The 17325-nt window shown below is 43.3% G+C and overlaps 1 protein-coding gene and 1 non-coding gene across 2 annotated transcripts in view; one reads left to right on the top strand and one right to left on the bottom strand.

Moving 5' to 3' along the window:
- Grk5 (G protein-coupled receptor kinase 5) overlaps positions 1–17325 on the top strand; it is a 194532-nt gene that overhangs the window by 98526 nt on the left and 78681 nt on the right. The window lies entirely within an intron of this gene.
- Positions 15408–15534, bottom strand: LOC115030050 (small nucleolar RNA SNORA44). The gene has a single exon (XR_003835641.1). It is a non-coding gene; the product is annotated as a small nucleolar RNA SNORA44 (small nucleolar RNA).

Below are 17325 nucleotides of genomic sequence, written 5' to 3'. Positions count from 1 at the left end.
CAGCAAAGCCCAGCTTAGTTCTACCTCTGCCTCCCTTGGCATCTACCTCAGTGAATTAAGCACCGCTTGTTCTGAACAGTCTAAGCCTGTACCCAGGAGGGGGTGGGGGAGTAAGAAAAGGGGTAGGCAGACAGATATTTGGGGCATGGAGGAACTTCTGAAATTAAAAATGAAACACAATAACCACCAGATGATCCTCTAAAGATCTGTAGGGGGCCTTGGGTGCTTACTGGCTACTAGCTGCAGCCCTCTCCAGACAGTCACAAAAAAGAAATCTATAATCCAGAGAGCTTGAGTGTTGCTTTAAAAATATTTTGTTGATTCTCATTATGCCATATGTTCTCTCTCTCTCTCTCTCTCTCTCTCTCTCTCTCTCTCTCTCTCTCTCTCTCTCTCTCTCTCTCTCTCTCTCTCGTTTGTCTTTGTCTTTTTTGTTTGTTTTCCGAGACAGGGTTTCTCTGTATAGCCCTGGCTGTCCTGGAACTCACTTAGTAAATCAGGCTAGCCTTGAACTCAGAAATCTGCCTGCTTCTGCCTCCCAAGTGCTGGGATTAAAGGTGTGCGCCACCACTGCCCAGCCCATATGTTCTCTTTTAAAATTACCTTTGAATGATATTTTAATTATTTTTTCATTATTTAAACAAACAAACAAATGAACAAACTGGACATGGGCTGAGGATTAGTGGGTAAATGTGCTGGTTGCTTAATCCTGACAACATGAGTTTATTCTCTGGAACACATGAAAAATATGGATGTGTTAGCATGTACCTGCAGTTCCTGAGCTAAGGGAGATGGAAGTAAGAGACAGGACAATGGTACTGAAGCTTGTGGGTCAGCTAGCCAGGAGTATAAGTACAACAGCAGAAACAAGAGAGACCCAGTCTCAATTTGAACTTCCAAAAGTTGTCGGACTTCCGCTGTACTGTGATAATGCATGTGCGCATGGAGCATCGAGACAGACAGACAGATGAATGTTAAACATGTATCTATGGATGAAATTTCAAAAACAGAATTTAGAAGGAAGAAATGTAAAATTGCCAAAGCAATAACCACTGGTAGCAAATAGACCGTACTGTGGCATAGGAGGGAATAGCCCATCCCAACTGTCATGTTTCCTGGCCCAGAAGTCAGATAATTAATTTTTATTTTGTCATATTTTACTTTTTTTTTCCTCTGGTGCAGATGGAACCCAGGGCTTCATTCATGCTAAATAAATGCTCTGCCACCCATCTTCCTCCCTTTTATCATAAGACAGGCTCTTAACAAGTTGACTACGTTTGCCTTGAATTTACTCTGTAACCCAAATAGGCCTTGAATTGTTTCCTCTTGCCTCAGCATTCTGAACAGTTGGAGTTACAGGGGAGTTCCCATGCCTGACCAGATGCGTGCCCCTCCCACAGTGTGTGTGTGTGTGTGTGTGGTGTGTGTGTGGTGTGTGTGTGTGTGTGTGTTTGGTGGGGAGCAGGAGGTCAGAGAACAATTTTGTGGAATCAATTCTTTCATTTTCTTTTTATCTTGGTTGTAAGGATTGAACTCAAGTTCCCAGAAATGTTCAGCAGGCACCTTTACCAGTTGAGCTGGCTCCTCAACCCAGAATTCTGCTTTTTTTTTTTCACCTCTGGAATTCTTGCTTGAACATTTTTGTTCCCTCCAGAGAGGGCAAAGTCACTTACCCCTCCGAACTGATTGCTGAGAGATCTTGTTTTCTTCTCTAAGTTCTTTCAAAAGGGAAATGTGGGCTGAGAGAAACTATTGCCATCAACTTTGAAATAGCTGCTTCCTTTTTTTTTTGCTTTGCTTTGCTTTGTTTTGCTTTGCTTTTGTCAGAAATGATCCCAGGGAGATATGTTCAGTTATACTGCTTGCTCAGGGCACTTATCTAATTCTGGGCTTCAGCAGGCCTCAAGGGGAGGCGTGGGTGAGTTGGAGGAGGGGACATTCTGCTAGCACAGTAAGGTGCTGGGGTGTTGTTAGAAGTTTTGGGGGGAACCCCTGCTTGGAGCAGCACAAAATGGCCCTACCACTGGGGAACAGGGAAAGTGCTGCCCTGACTCATCAATCAGGTTCTGGGAATAAAGGGAGTGAGCTCTGAATGAGTCTGGAGGGAGGCAGCAAGAACTATAGTGGCAGGAGACTGGGGTTTGCAACAGGCTCTGTCTTCACTGACTGTGACTTTGAGCAAGTGATTAAACTCCCCTGAGCCTGTCTTCTTCTCAGAGAGGAAGACTTGGCCTCAATCTAGTCACCTTCATCCTCCACTTCTTCAATATCATGGCGGTCACTATTTTGGTGAACCATGTTGTTCAACAAAGAGCTTTGTTCTTGCTCCTCTTGGTTGCTGGTGGCAAAGACTCGCTGTAAAATTTCTCTGCTCATTCCCTGATTCATTGATTCCTTCATTCCAGGGACATTCTTCTCCTTTATGTAATCTGAATGGAACCCTTTCCCTCAGTCCATCTGGCCTCTCAAAACTCTATTTATTAACTCAGCAGATTTGGAGGGCCTGGATGGTATCTCTGAACCCATCTCATGATCCTCCTGCCTCCAGGTAGGAGGGACCTCATCTACCACCCACATGAAGGTGATAGCCAATCCCATACAATGCCTATAGTCACCTTTTACTCTAGGCATGGTGGAGCTGTCCCAAGTTAGGAAGATGGGTTAAAAAAAAAAAAACATACTTGACACTGAGTCACAGCATGGTTAGTAGGACAGCTGCTACATATACATTCTCAGTACCAAGAGTCAGAGGAATAGTAAAAAGAAGGATCAGAGCCAACCCTGTGGGTGCAGGTTGAACAAATTAGAGGACAGGAAACCGCTAAGTCAGTATTCTCAGCACTGTCAGGATAATCTAACCAGGTGATTCTGATGGACATATTTATCACTGCAAAACCCTTTTGGGCCTGAGGCCATGTCCTAGTTCTGCCTCATGGATAAGGATCTGGAGATTCAGAGAGAATAGTAAGTTTCCTAGAGTCCCAGAGCTCTGCAGAATCAAATCCTAGATTCAAACACAACCCCAGAGCAAAAAGTCATCTCCATGTTAGTTGCGATTTCTCTGTGGATGTGGACACCTTTGGTAGGTCAACATCCATACTACTTTGGTGGACTTCCTGCAGAAAACCATGGTGGTTAAAGAGAGACTTAATAAGGCAACAGGCACCATCTGTTCTTCTAGCCTGGAAGATTAGTACAGCTCTGGTAGCTTTTGAAGCCACCCTTTGGATGAGAGTAGATAGCAAAAGGATGTCATGAGCAAAGGCAGGCTTAGCTTTCAGGACTATAAGATGTATATTTCCTTCCTTTCCAGATATTTGTGATTGGTCTACTGTGGGAAGGGACATAATTCAGTTATATAGACAGGATCACAAACATTTCCACTTCTGATGACCCTAGCCCCAAGGTTCAGGTGACAACGTAGGAGCAACATAGGAGGCAGAGCAGCTGGAGCTGATTCCCACCTGCAATAAGGACAGTGAAGATAACACTGGTCACAGAATGGCTTGTGGCACCACCTGCCAGAAGTCTTCAGGTTAGCAGCTGTTCCTACTACCCACCTGTCTCTTCCCTATCCTTCCCAGGACTGTTTTCTTGCTCCCCCGCTGTTTGTCTTCTCACCCTTTTCTCCCTGCAGGGCCTCTTAGAAGATGGCAGATGGGCATGGATGTCATACTGTTGGTTTTTGCCTCCATTCTTTGCTACCCCACCCATGAGTTTGACTCAAGGCCATTCAAAGTGAGGCCTGCATGGTGAGGTGTCTTCATAAACCTCATAAATTGCTTATAGGGATCAGATAAGTGTGGGGTAAAGAGGAGGCCCTTCACTTCTCATGGTCCCATAGTCTCGCCAGCCACAAGATTCTCTTACCTGGAAACCCCCTTGGATTCCTACAGTGATTGGATCTCTACCCATTTTTCTACCTCATTGTCTTCATACTTGCTACCCTGCCCATATTGGTACAGTAGTGGCCTCTCCATTGGTCTTCTGTTTCTAGCTGTTTTTTTTCTCCCTCTCTCTTCTACTTCTCTCTCCTTCCCCCTTTTCCTCTTTTTTTTTTCTGTATGTGTATGTATTGCATCGTGCATGTTTGTATATGCATGTTTTTGGATGTGGGTGCATATATGAATGGATAGAGGGACATGTGTATGTGCACATACATGTGGAGGCCCAAGGTTAATGTTGGGAATCAACCTTCACTGTTTCACCTTATTCAATGATGCAGGGTCTTTTAATCAAACCCAGAGTTTGCCAATATGGCTAGTTTTGCTAGCCAGATTGCCTTGGGGATTCCCTGTGTGCCTCTTCTAAGGCTTGAATCTCGGGGGCTGGAGAGTCAAGCTGGGATGTCTTTTGTCACCTGTTGACCACTTGAATGTCAATCAGAGAGGATGGTTTTATGAGGCACATGGGTTTTCCTATTCCCCTCACCCTAAGATGGGCCACTATACCCACCAGGTTTTATGGGAATCTGAATTCCAGTTCTTATAACTTTCACACCAATCACTTAATTGCTGAGCTTTGTTCCCAGATGGTAGCTGCCTTTTCCTTTCTTTCTCCCCTTCTTTCTTTTATTCTGGATCACTGTTTGTTTTTTTTTTTTTAATATTCAGAAATTTTTTGACTTCTCGGAAGATGTTAAAGTGGAGACCCCCTAGAGTACACAAGTCCAGTGACTGTGGTTCCTGCCCCATGTACTCTTGTCTGCAGTCTGCCACAAATATTCAGGCTTTTCCTATGCCTGCTAACCTGATGAGTAGCAATATAGTTTCCAAGTGACATTATCATATCCTTGCTTCTCTGTTTAAGATTTGTGAAGCATTGGACATGTTGCATAACCCCCCTGAGTGCAGAAACAGAATACAAATGATTATCATGGCTATCATTAATCAAAGTCTTATTATATGCTAGATACTAGATTTTTCTGTGCCATTTTCCTGACCTAGGCAAGGTGTCTTTTTTTTTTCCCCAAAGGAATTTGTGGTTTATTACTATGAAGCTCCTTGCCCAAAGTCAGAGGCCCAGCCATCTGTCTTCCCCAGTCGGTGTCTTCTTTATGTTTGAGAGCCTAAAGCCTGAGGTCTGAAGGAGCTGTGAAAAAGCACATGACACCAACAAGCCAGTTGAGGTATCCTCAAGGAAGGAAGGAAGGAGAGAGAGAAGATGAGATGGACCACGGTACCTGAGCATGCAGAAGGCATTATGCTGGCCTCCCAGCTCTGGTAGAGCTACTCTGCCTAGCATAGAGCCCTCATACTTTTACTGGGTGACTGTGTTGAAATTGTTCATTTCTCTGTGACCATCCTTTCTCAGGGCCAGATTTATCTTCAATAGAATGGGAAAGCAAAGATGTTTCAAGGCTAGTTTTGGGAAGATGAGCATACCCTGCTGAAGCTGGCTTCTGCCTGTTACAGTATTGGCTTTGCTCCTGGATGCCTTGTGTGAATCTTGAGTCCCACCTTGCTGCTGGGGTATGTGAATGCTCTTCAGGCAGATGAAACTCAGAGGTGTTAGGCTACTAATGTAGCCTAAGATGGGGGCCCCAGCCTAGGTAAGAAATGGCAAAGACTGGGGATGAAGCTGAGGTTCCCAAACTCCTGGATACCCAGATGCCACTGGGAACTACTATGAGCCTGGGAGCCTGGGGAAGGGGAGCTCTGGCTTAACTTAGGGTTGAGTGTCCATTCTGTGGGAGACTTCACTAGACTTCATTCTAGTGAGGCTCTCACCACTAGCGAGTCAAGCTGGGGTGATGTCTCTTACCACCTATTACTACTTAAATGTCAACGGAGAGGATTGGCTCATTTATGAGCCCAGCTGGAAGATCGTATGGGACCTATGGGTTCTCCTAGTTTCCTCACCCTCAGGCCTTTGAGGAGGCTGCAGGAGAAGCCAGTCTATAGAATGAGCTAGCTATACAGACTTTCCTGATATATCTCCCAGTAGTTGTCTCATTGAGGATATAGCAGACCAGGCTTCCCCTAGGTCTGGGGACTAGGGGCATTGATCTCTTAGGAATGGAAGGAAGGCAATCTTTTGCAGATTAATTCATTTTGTTATCAGCTTGGCTTATGTTCCTTCCTATTGAGTGTGGTTATATCTCAAATCAGGTTAGTTGACTACTCAACATTAGGGGTTGAGGAGCAAAGTGACACCTGGTTGAGGGGAGACTTTTTTATGTTATGCGTTACTCTTCTAGAAGAGTCTGCAGAGTGATATGAAACAGTGACCTCCTCAGTCTGACATTCATGTTCCCCCACTGAGTATTCTGTGGGGCTGAGTAGTATGCCAGTATGGCATATAAATGCTTGTTACCCACCTGCTCCCTCTTTGTTTACACTTCTTGACATGCATCTCTTCTCAGTTGTATTAGGGAAACTCATTTGACTTTCCCCTCCCTCCTCAACACTTACTTCCTGTTTCTTGTCTTTCTGAAACAATTGAGCATGTACCAGCCTTTTGTGGGAAGATGTTGTGGATCCCCTTGGATAGAAAGGAACAATTTATACATGTGTACACGAGGAAGGAAAATAACCAAGGCTCCCTACAAGGCTGAAGAGCAGGTGTGTCTGACCTGGTTCTCCTCACAGAGATGTAAATGTTCATGAGAACCTACCCTGCTACTATAGAATGGAAGAATGGGTTCTGACCAGTCAGCATGTTGTATACTGGCAGGCTGATTCCTTCCCTGGGCTCCAGAAAACTATTTACTCAAACAAGAGACATTGTGTACCCCTAGGTGTCAGATGGGGAACCCTGAAGGAGCAAGTGCTGCAGAGGTTGCAGTTACCTAGATCCTCAATCTGGCAAAACTGGTGAAGGCTTGGCTATCCAGGCATTCAGAAAGTGCCTTGGAAGGAAAGTAGGTGTCACAGTGGAAACCGTAGTGACAGATGCGTGGCCCTGATGCTCCAACCCTGATAGACACTGAGGATTTTCAGTGCTCTAAGATGATGACATTGACCAGGGGATCCTAGGAGAGGCATAAATATACCGAGGACAGGACAGACTCTGGCTGGCCTTGACTATTTTGTCACCACTGGAGGGTTGCTTTTGACATCCTGGCTACCAGCAGGAGACATTATTTTAGGCTTTGGTGAATAACGAGAGTTGAACAACAAACTCACTACTACTTCTCAACTGCCTATGCATTCCACCATATAAAGCTGAACTGGGGAGCAGGATGATGTTCAGTATAGGTCACTCCCATGTTCAGACACTTATTGTGACTTAGCCAGAGGGACAAGAGTCAGAGAGTATGAGGCTCCATGGTCCATAGAGATGGAGGCAAGGAGTTTTGCTATACCCAGTTAATAGCCATTGACCTCTTGGTTTAGCTGTAACAAAGATTCAGGGAACATAGCAGCCAAATAGCATGAGTACAGGAAGAGACCACGAGGATGAAATGTGTTACATTGTTAGAGAGCTCTAGAAGGAAAGGCAATGGCTTCTAAGAGAGTCCTAGGCACAGGACTAGGTTGGTCTTTGTCATTAGTTCTTCACCTGCATCATAGGGTGAATAACTCCTACCTCTTAGGGGTCCTCATGAACATCAACCAAGTTGCAGTGAGTAGTAGGGTCCTTTATACATGGAGCCTGGTGATAGCAGATGTAGGAGGAACAAAAGAGGTAGGCGTTAGGCCTACATCTCTGCAGTCCTGTGGACAGCCCTTTCTGGGGTTACTTTCAGCCAGATCTTCATCTGAAAGTCCACTTTCTTACTCAGGACTGAATCAGTGGCCTTTGCTACTCCAGAATCCGTGGGACTCCTGTGATCCTCAAACCGTCACTAGCATTTGGTCGGTCTTAGCACCCAGACGCCATGCATGGGCTATTGTTCCAGGTGTGCTCCCACCCACCCCCATGGAGATCATGGCTGCCTCCCTGTGCTTATGAAGGTCCCCATGTGGACTTTGAATTCCAGTGAAGTGCTATATTTTTTTCTTCCTGTTTTTGGTAGCTCCAGGGTTGAAATCCAGGGTCTTGTGAGATACACAAGAGTGTGCAAGCACTTGACCACTGAATCACACTCAACTACTGAAACCAGTAGGTGGTCTTTACATTCTTGTTTTATAAATGAGGTTCTGAAATTTTGCCTCAGTTGCCCATTTACAGTCCATGCCAGGCTCACCCCAGCTCCTAGATGCTTCTCAGATCACTGTCAATTTTAACCCCAACTTTGCAATCCCAGGACAGCTATAGGGTTCAGCCCTTTCCTGCCTGGTGGGCCTTCTGCTTTGCTCAGGCCCCATTTGCATGTAGGTCTCCAAGTCTCTGGTCCCAAGCAGTTCCCACTTACACACCTGTCTCATTTTTTCAGCCTCACCTTTGGTTACAGGAGGATGAGGTGGTAGAAGTAAATTGCTTTTTGGTCTGAGCTGGTATGAATTTGCCAAATCAAACATCTAATAAATGCCAAAAAAAATTTTACATGGTTGCTTCTTAATAGGTCAAGCTCATAGTTTTCCATTGAAATGGTTCCATTGCTCAAAAGTGTCTCTGACACAGGAACTGGCCACAGCATCCTTGTTACATTTTATTTGGGATTTGCCACCTCAAAGCATCACCACAATTCTGCGTAAAGAGCATGCTACCTGATGGAAATACTGCTGAAGAACAGGTTAGCTGCCAATACTGGTGCACTGTGCTTTTTGAAGGTTTTCTTTGTTCGGTTAAGAATCCCTGTTTTGTGAAGTCCCTGATGGGTTCCACTGGTTTTGCCAGGAAGCCATGAAATGAATCAAATATCATCACAGCAAAAGCCATTTGGTTTCACAGATGTATTTGTAGAAGCAATTGCAGATCTCACTTCTAGCATGTAATTTTGTATGTTTACATTAGTTTGTATATTAACATGTGCACATGTCCAGTGTATATGTGGAGGCTAGACATACTTAGATATTCCTCCCTCCCCACCCCTCTGTCTGTCTGTCTGTCTTTCTCTACCTGCTTGTCCTCCCCCCCCCCATTTTAATAATGACAGGATCTCTCACTGGTCTGGAACTCATCTAGGTTAACTGGCCAGTGAGCTCAGGTGATATTCCTGTCTCTATCTCTATCTCTATCTCTATCTCTATCTCTATCTCTATCTCTATCTCGTGCTGGGATTATAAGCATAAAAAACAAAATCATGGGTTTGGGGGATTGAACTATCCCCACACCCTTAGCATGTAATTTTTGATTGGAGCATGCATCAAGCATAGTGGAGGAATTTGAACAGCTCTCAGAATGTGCTAGAATGGAATTTGGCTGGGTCCTCTCTCCAGGTCTCTAATATGGCTGGGCAAGAACATTCAAAATCTAACTAGGCAGATGTTTAGTGTGCTCCTGTGTTTCTGGCTTTGGAATATTCACAGAGATAAATGATGGAACTTGTAGTTTCTTTCTCAGAATCACAGGGGTTGGGGTGTGAAATGATTTTTGGTGGTTTAATAGTGCATGAATATATTATATACTTTTAAAAATATATGCTGTAAGAAATAAAATCACAACTATAGCCCAAACCCTGTATGTTACAGTGGAGAAAGGCTAAGTTGAAAGTATGAAAGGGACTTGATTAAAACTAAGATAAATAAGATGTCAAAGTCACTACTATTCCAAATTGTTTCACAATAGGTACATTCTTTAGCTAGTCTCATCACTGTACAAGCAAAGAGTGTGCCCTCACAAATTGAGAAGACTTAGATGTAATTTAGCAGTGTGATCCTGTGGGACCACCCTGTGTGTCACTGCTAAAATCTTTCAATGTAGGACATGGCTATATTTCGACAATTGCCACATAGGTTTTGGTTTGGGTAAAGGTAGCTTATGTGTGGCTGATGTTTGGAAAAGATGTTCAGGTATGTGTCATGCTGGTGGGATCTTTACTGGTGTTATCATCTAATCCTCAGAAAATTCTGGACTGTCCCTATTGTGAGCTGAGCTGAGGAAACAGGCTTATAGATGTGACATGATTTTTCTAATGTAATGTAACTATTAATTAACTGAGAGAATTTGTATTAAAGCCCAGGCCTACTGAACTTCTAATTAAACTCTTAACCTCTATGCCCACGTAGCATCAATCTAAGAGATGATCCTTGCCGCCCTAGGATGTAATCCTAGGAAGTTTCTTGGGCCAAAAGAATGGTAGGCTGTAGTAAGGGATGTTTGAGAGTAAAATAGAATGTTTTCTGAATCCAGACATGATCATGCCCTTTGGCTAAAAGCTTGAGTGTGAGTATCTTGAACAATTTCTTGTATGAATGATATCTCCAGTAAGTCAGTTTGTTGCCTCTTGTTTGTCAGCAGGAACCCTGGCTCCTATGTCTCTGCTCTACAGATGTTTTCTGATCTAACTTGGCTGCTGCAGCTCCAGCCACCACATTGTTTCAAGGAAGTAGAAAAAAGGAAAAAGGGTACCTTCACAATTCTTTCAACAATCAACTATCATGAGAGTTTTTCTGGAAGTTGATCATCCATCTTTTCAGTTCACCGGCCACTTGGTTGTCAGGGAGTCTGTCCACACACGAATATGGGTCTGGATAACCAAAGTCCTGCCCTTAGAGTGCTTTTTGTGGTGTGACTACTAAAGAACCCATCAGTTAAATGGAGAGGAAAAGTCACCTAGCTCATGTGTCTGTTTTTGTTTGTTCAGGTGGGTTTTTGTGTTTAATTAGAGCATATAGCCATAGCCCACCATGTCTTTTGCTTGCTGAGAAGATCAGAGGCACTTTTGAATCCAAATTAGTTCAGCTTTCCAGATGCCACCCTCTAAACAGCACAAGCTGTTTAGAGCCGAGCTGAGGAAACTGAGGCTTATAGATGTGACATGATGTGCCTCTCACCTGCACCCTGGGCCAGCTGCCATCTAGTTTCATAGAGCCCTTTCTTTAGTGGGATGTTGTTCAATACAGCCCATGGCTAGTGTGGAGCTTTGGTAGCTCATCCTCTCTGCCCCTCTCCTTATGCACTAAAGCCTGGCTTCACCTTGGGATTCTCATCTCTCAGGAGTTCACCCTGACTGATCCTCAGAGCTGCAAGCCCCATTCTGGGGATGACTACTCTACATGCCAGAGCCTGCTTCCAGAAAGCCTCTTCTAGAGTGAGTGTTTTCACATGGGTCTGAAATGAGCCTTTCTACTTGGAGGGAGTCAGGATGCTGGTCTGTGGGAAGAAAGCGAGGAGAAGTTCCTGAAGTGGGTGTGGGGTACCCACTGGTAGTTTCCTCCTGTGCTCTTTGTTCTGTGATTACCTCAGAGCCTTGTGGTAAAGAGGTTGGAGAGATATTTCTTGGGGTGTTAGAAATAAAATGTTATTAATATGCTAATTACAGCAGGTTCATTTGCCATTAAGGCAGGTCCTGCAGAGCCTCCCTTTGGCAACTGTTGATGTTCTGCTCTAGAAATAGAAAGCCTATCTTGACTTTCTCACGATCAGCCCACTTTTACCTTGGATTTAGCAGGTCCAGTCTGGCTCCTGGCAGTGAAGGCTAGATTGTGATAGGGTGAGGGAGGTGTGACACATTTCAGAAAGCAGTCAGTGGGGAGATTGTGCAGTATGTAAAAGTGTTTCTGTACAAGCATAAGGTCCTGAGTTCCACCTCAGATCCCATGTACAAAAGCTGAGTGTGGTGGACACTTGTAATCTCATAAGCGTAAAGGTAGATGAAGTCAGATCTCTGGGGCTCACTGGCCAGCCAGCCTAGTCTCCTTGGCCAGTTCCAGGCCACTGAGAGACCCTGTTTCTTTGGCCTGTACAAACACACACACACACACACACACACACACACACACACACACACACACACAGAGTGAGGAGCCTCAAAGATCCATGGATTTTGGGGTGGGTGCTATGTTAACTGTTCTTGTCAGTGGACTTCTAAGCATTGTTTCTATGTGTGTTTGACTTTAGCTTTAGATTAATGAGCCAGATGCCCTTTCTTCCACATCACTTTTGTCCCAGAACAGTGGTTCTCAACCTTCCTACTGTTGTGGCCCCTTAATACAGTTCCTTATGTTGTGGTCACCCCAACCATAATATTATTTTTGTTGATACTTCGTGACTGTAATTTTGCTACTGTTATGAATCATAATTCAAATGTCTGCTATGAAGATGGTCTTAGGCAACTCCTGTGGAAGGATCATTGACCACCAAAAGGGTTGTGACCTACAGGTTGAGAACCACTGTCCTAGAAGTACCTGGTTTATGGGAAAACAAAATGGCAGCCTCCCAGCCAAGAACAATATTTGTTTGGAAACCTGAGAGAAGAGTGGCCTGTTTTCACTGAAGGTGGATCCCTGAGGATAAGAATCAGTGTGACCAATCCCTCTAGCTTACTGAGGAGCTAGGAGTGAAGAAGTCTACCCTCTCTGAATTGCTGGGGATTTTCATTCACTGGCATGCAAGAGAGTAATCCTTTGTTGAACTGAGGTTGTCTGGTAATGATCATAGGACTTTTTTTTGAAGAGACATAGGAGAATAATATGTTACTAATATACTTCATTCACAAAGTCAACGATATTTATTAAACAACTATTATCTGCCAGACTAGTCAGGCACTATAGATATGCTAGGGAGCATTCCAGTTACTATGCTCAAATGATGAGGAGATGTAGAACAATGCTTTGTTTCTACAGAGTCTCTGGGTTGGGGTTCAAACATAGTAAAGTCCAGATGTTTAATTTCCTCTACATAGTATTTGAAATCTCAGTTTTAAGATTTTTAAAGCTGAGAACTGAAAGTAATTCACTTGTTGTCTGGCTGTTGGTGGGCCTTCTGTTCTTTGCCATGTGGCCATACCGTGTGTCTGAGGCTCCCCCTACAACATGGTGATTGATACAAAGGAGCATTTCAAGAGTTAATAGCTATACCTGTTTTGTGGCCTAACCTGAAATCAGAAGAATCACATTTATCATGTTCTGTTAGTTGGAATAGTGATGAGCCCTTTATGCAGATCCACCCCTTCATTAGCAGCATATGGATATAGGGAGATGTATGTATGTATATCTCAAGAAGTGTATAAGAGGTTGAGAGATATGCCTCAACAGTTAAAAGAAAATACTGCTTTTTTAAAAGGATCCCATGAGTATGATTCCCAGAACTCATGTCAAGTGGTTCACAATGGCCTTTAACTCCAGTTCTAACACTTTCTTATGTTGTCCAAGGGCACTGTAATCATGTATACACATGCCTACTCATGCATAGACACACATACATACATACATACATACATACAATAAAAAATAAGGAAAAAATTAAAAGCAGTGTCAGAGAGACTTGAAAAGATGAGTGAGAAAGAAGGTATAACAAAGAACAAAGCGGATTTGAAGAATAAAACTTTCCAGAATGAAATAAATAGCAGATCCATATTGGTATATGAAAAAAATTAGAAAAGAGTAATTTGTATTCAAATAAGTAAACTAATGTTGGAATGCAGCTGGAATGTTTACAGGTGGAAATAATCAGAAGTCAGGACTGGTGAGAAGACTCAACCAATAAGGGTTCCCTACAAATTGTCCTTTAATCTCCACACGCATGCTATGACATCTGCACCCCTTGCCCCCTACAGAAAAAAAAAAGAGAGCGGGAGAGGGAGGGGGAGAGGGAGGAGAGGGAGAGGGAGAGAGAGAGAGCGAGGGAGAGAGAGAGAAGGGAGTGAGGGAGGAAAGAAAAGGAAAGAAAAGGAAAGAAAAGAAGGAAAGAAGGAAAGAACATTCAGCCAGCTCTTCAGCAGAGTCTGTAGGGAGATTTACCTTCTCGTAGGGAACTCTTCTGAAAGTTGACAAAGGAAAGTTACTTTACCAGAATTTGCTCTGACAACCTTTTTTTTAGCCACTTAAAAATGCTGACCTATTTGTGGGTTCCTCACTGTCAGAGAGGATGGAAAAGCAACTATGCCCATACAAGAACAGCATGTGGGTGAGGCTCAGGCTAGGGAAAGAAAAATTTCCGGTGACCTGTGAGGTATGAAGGAACCAGGGACACCTGGAGTCTTCAGTTTAAATAGTGAAGTAATGCTAGGCCCTTCACCCTCTCAAAGGTCAGAGACTGATCTAGAAGTGGTGTTTTCCCCTTTTAAATGGCAGAGAAGGATTGGGCAAGACCTGGTCATTTGTTCATAAATACTGGTTAGCCCTATTTATGCTACAACGATAAATTGCCCAAAAGAAGGCAGTGTGGCCTTCTACTGTGGAAGCTGTTGCTTTGCTCTGGGCATATTCCCTTGAGCTGGAAACTGATTCAATACTACTTGGGGGAACCTACAAGGGGACCTATGTCAAGTCTGAAGGTCTGTTTCTTGTGAAACAGAGGCTGAGACACCATCATCAAGGCATATTGTAGCAGTGTCTGACTGTGCAATTTGGCACTTAAAAGTCAGGCAGATGTTTATACTGGCCATGACTACTAATCCTGCCTTTTAAATCCTTGAGCCTCAAGAAAGACATCAGTTTCGATTCTTGTTGCCTTGGTCACACTGCAGAGGTCTAAGTCCAGGTTACCATTTACCAGTTCTGTGAGAGTTGATTGGCATTACTCAATTTTGAATGTAGTACAGTGGCCTCAGAATAGGAAGTGGGAAGTAAATGAACATTGGGTAGCACCACAGTTGGCTCTTGTGATGATTATTATTCTTCACCATCAACTGCATTTAGAATCCTCTAGGAGACACAGCTCTGTACATTTCTCTTTTCTTTTTTCTCTTTTCTTTTTTCTTTTTGTTTTGTTTTGTTTTTCGAGACAGGGTTTCTCTGTATAGCTCTGGCTGTCCTGGAACTCACTTTGTAGACCAGGCTGGCCTCGAACTCAGAAATCCACTTGCCTCTGCCTCCCAAGTGCTGGGATTAAAGGCGTGTGTAACTCTGTACATTTCTGTGAGGATATTTCTAGAGAGTTTTAACTAAGGATAGAAGCCTACTGTGACTTTGGCAACACTAAGCCATATACTAGGGCCTTAGTGATAATAAGTAGAGTTGAGCACTAGCATTCACTGCTTCCTGACTGTAGATGAAATGTGACCAGCTGCTTCACTTGCCCACTTCCATGCCTTTTACACCATGATGGACTGCATCTCTTCTTAATCTGTGAGCCCAGATAAACCCTTCTTTTCTTAGATTGCCCTTCATTTCTTTTTTTTTTCTAAAAAGTTTTAATTGATCCAATTACATGTATGTAAGTTATAAAGCATTAGCCAAAATTTCTGCTTTCAGAGCTGTTCTCTTGCTGCCCATTCTGTTTCTTCTCTTGTGTTTCCAACTGTAGACCAAATCATAGATGATTTGGTCCATTCACTGGTTCTATAGCTCTTTGTTTAATGAGCAGAGTAAGTCTGGTCCCTCAGACTCTTCAAGGGACCTTAGATATAACCTACAGAATGAAAACTCTGTATGTTCCCAGGGACAAAACACTTGTCGCAGATCCCCAGTCCCTACACATATAGGAAAAACAATTGGCAGCTGCAGGCACTGTGTTGACCTCTGCTGTTAAAGTCTTTCCATTTACCCTGGCATGAAGTCGGATACCATAGCCACAACAAGCTATATCCTTGGAAATATCCTGCTTTTATTTATTTGTTAAGGCAGATTCTTACTATGAAATCCTGGCTAACCTAGAAAGCTATCTATCTATCTATCTATCCATCTATCTATCTATCTATCTATCTATCTATCTATCTATCTATCTACACACACACACACACACACACCCCAGGGTGATCTCGAACTTGGCAGTGGTCCCCCTTCCTCTACCATCTTGAGGTAAACATGTGCTTTTAGATATTTGAGGACCTTAATTCCTCAGTCTTTTATTTGCACCATGAGAGGAATGAGGCCTCGATGCACTATTATAGGTCAAGTTGAAAGAAGTCAGTGGGTGCACTGCATTTGAAGCAACACCCGGGGCTTGCATTGCCTGACAAAGCAACATCCGAAATTGTTTAGATTTAGTGGATATAAGCAGGTGAACCCTCTGTTTCAGTTAACCCCTTATGGGCAGTTGATGAAGGTAGTAAATAAAAGAAATATGGCAAGAATGTCTAGTGCTTATGATAGATAAATGGTATTGACAGAGAATCTGCCATATGCCAGGCAGTATGCTGAATATGTTGATCCATACTTATGAGATCCATTTAGGTCCCAGAAAATAAAACTTTGTGGTGGTGGCCATGCATTTAGTACACAGTGTGTCAGACAATGTAGGTTCAGTTGCTATAACAAAGACACTCCTCCTCCCCATCCACTAAAACTGATAAACTAACTTCAATGAGAAACTACTTCTCTCTTAAGGAACAGTGTACTGTGAGGGCTAGGATTTTTATGGAAACTCTTATCTTTGATTATTAAATTTTTAGCCTCTATTTATCATTTAGTTAACAGCTTGTAGGATGTTGTCTTCATTGATATGGTCCAAGATGACCCAACCTTGTTTGTATTATGACTGTGGGAGTTGGAGAAAAGGAAAGGGCCTACATATGACTGTAGATGATCTACCAGTGTTTTCCTGTTCCTGGCTCTCTACTATCTCATTCCTGACCTAAAACTGGTCACCATCAGGGAAAAGCTTAGAGCGCTTTGGTCAGGGATGGTAGTTGTTTCTGCTTAAATCACTAATGCCTAATCACCATGTCTAATACCATGTAGAGCACAAAGTGGATTGGTTTTAAAGAGACCAATCATGAAGACTTGAGTTTGATTCCGAGTACCCCTGTAACAAGTTGGATGTAATGGTACATGCTTGTAATCCTAGAACTGGAGTGGTAGATACAAGTGGATCTCTGGGGCTTGCTGGCTAGACCCTGGTCCCCATGAAAGATGCTGTCTCAAAAAATAACTATTTTCTTGATCTGCACATACACACTGTGCCAGTATGCAACCACCCTCCCGACATACACACACACACACACACACACACACACACACACACACGCAACAAATAATGTATAAAAATTTAAAAACTAAACTAAAGGGGACAATTCCTGAAGAATACCTGAAGTTGATCTCTACTCTCCACATGCATGTACTCACAAGTATAAATATGCATACACACCTGTGCATACTTATACACAAAGGGATGGGGGAAGTCACCCCCAGCCAAAGAACTGAAGAAGTGAGAATGCCTATATGATGGGGTAGAAACTGAGGCAATTAACAACCAGCATGAAGTACATCCTGAAAAATTCCTTCTGAGGTGGAGATCTGCAACTTCTTAGATTGAGCCCAGAGGTGAGAATGACCTGTTGGTTCTTCTGCCCTGACCCTAACTTTGAACCTTGTATGTAAATTGTGCTTTCAAGTTGGAGATTTAGGTGCTGCTTTTGGGAGGAAATGGATACTTAGAACATTTTCTCTCCTA

This window comes from Mus caroli, unplaced genomic scaffold, assembly GCF_978045245.1.
Source record: "Mus caroli unplaced genomic scaffold, Mus_caroli_1 scaffold_20, whole genome shotgun sequence".
Classification (NCBI taxonomy): Eukaryota; Metazoa; Chordata; class Mammalia; order Rodentia; family Muridae; genus Mus; species Mus caroli.
This window is presented reverse-complemented; position numbering and strand designations above follow the sequence as displayed.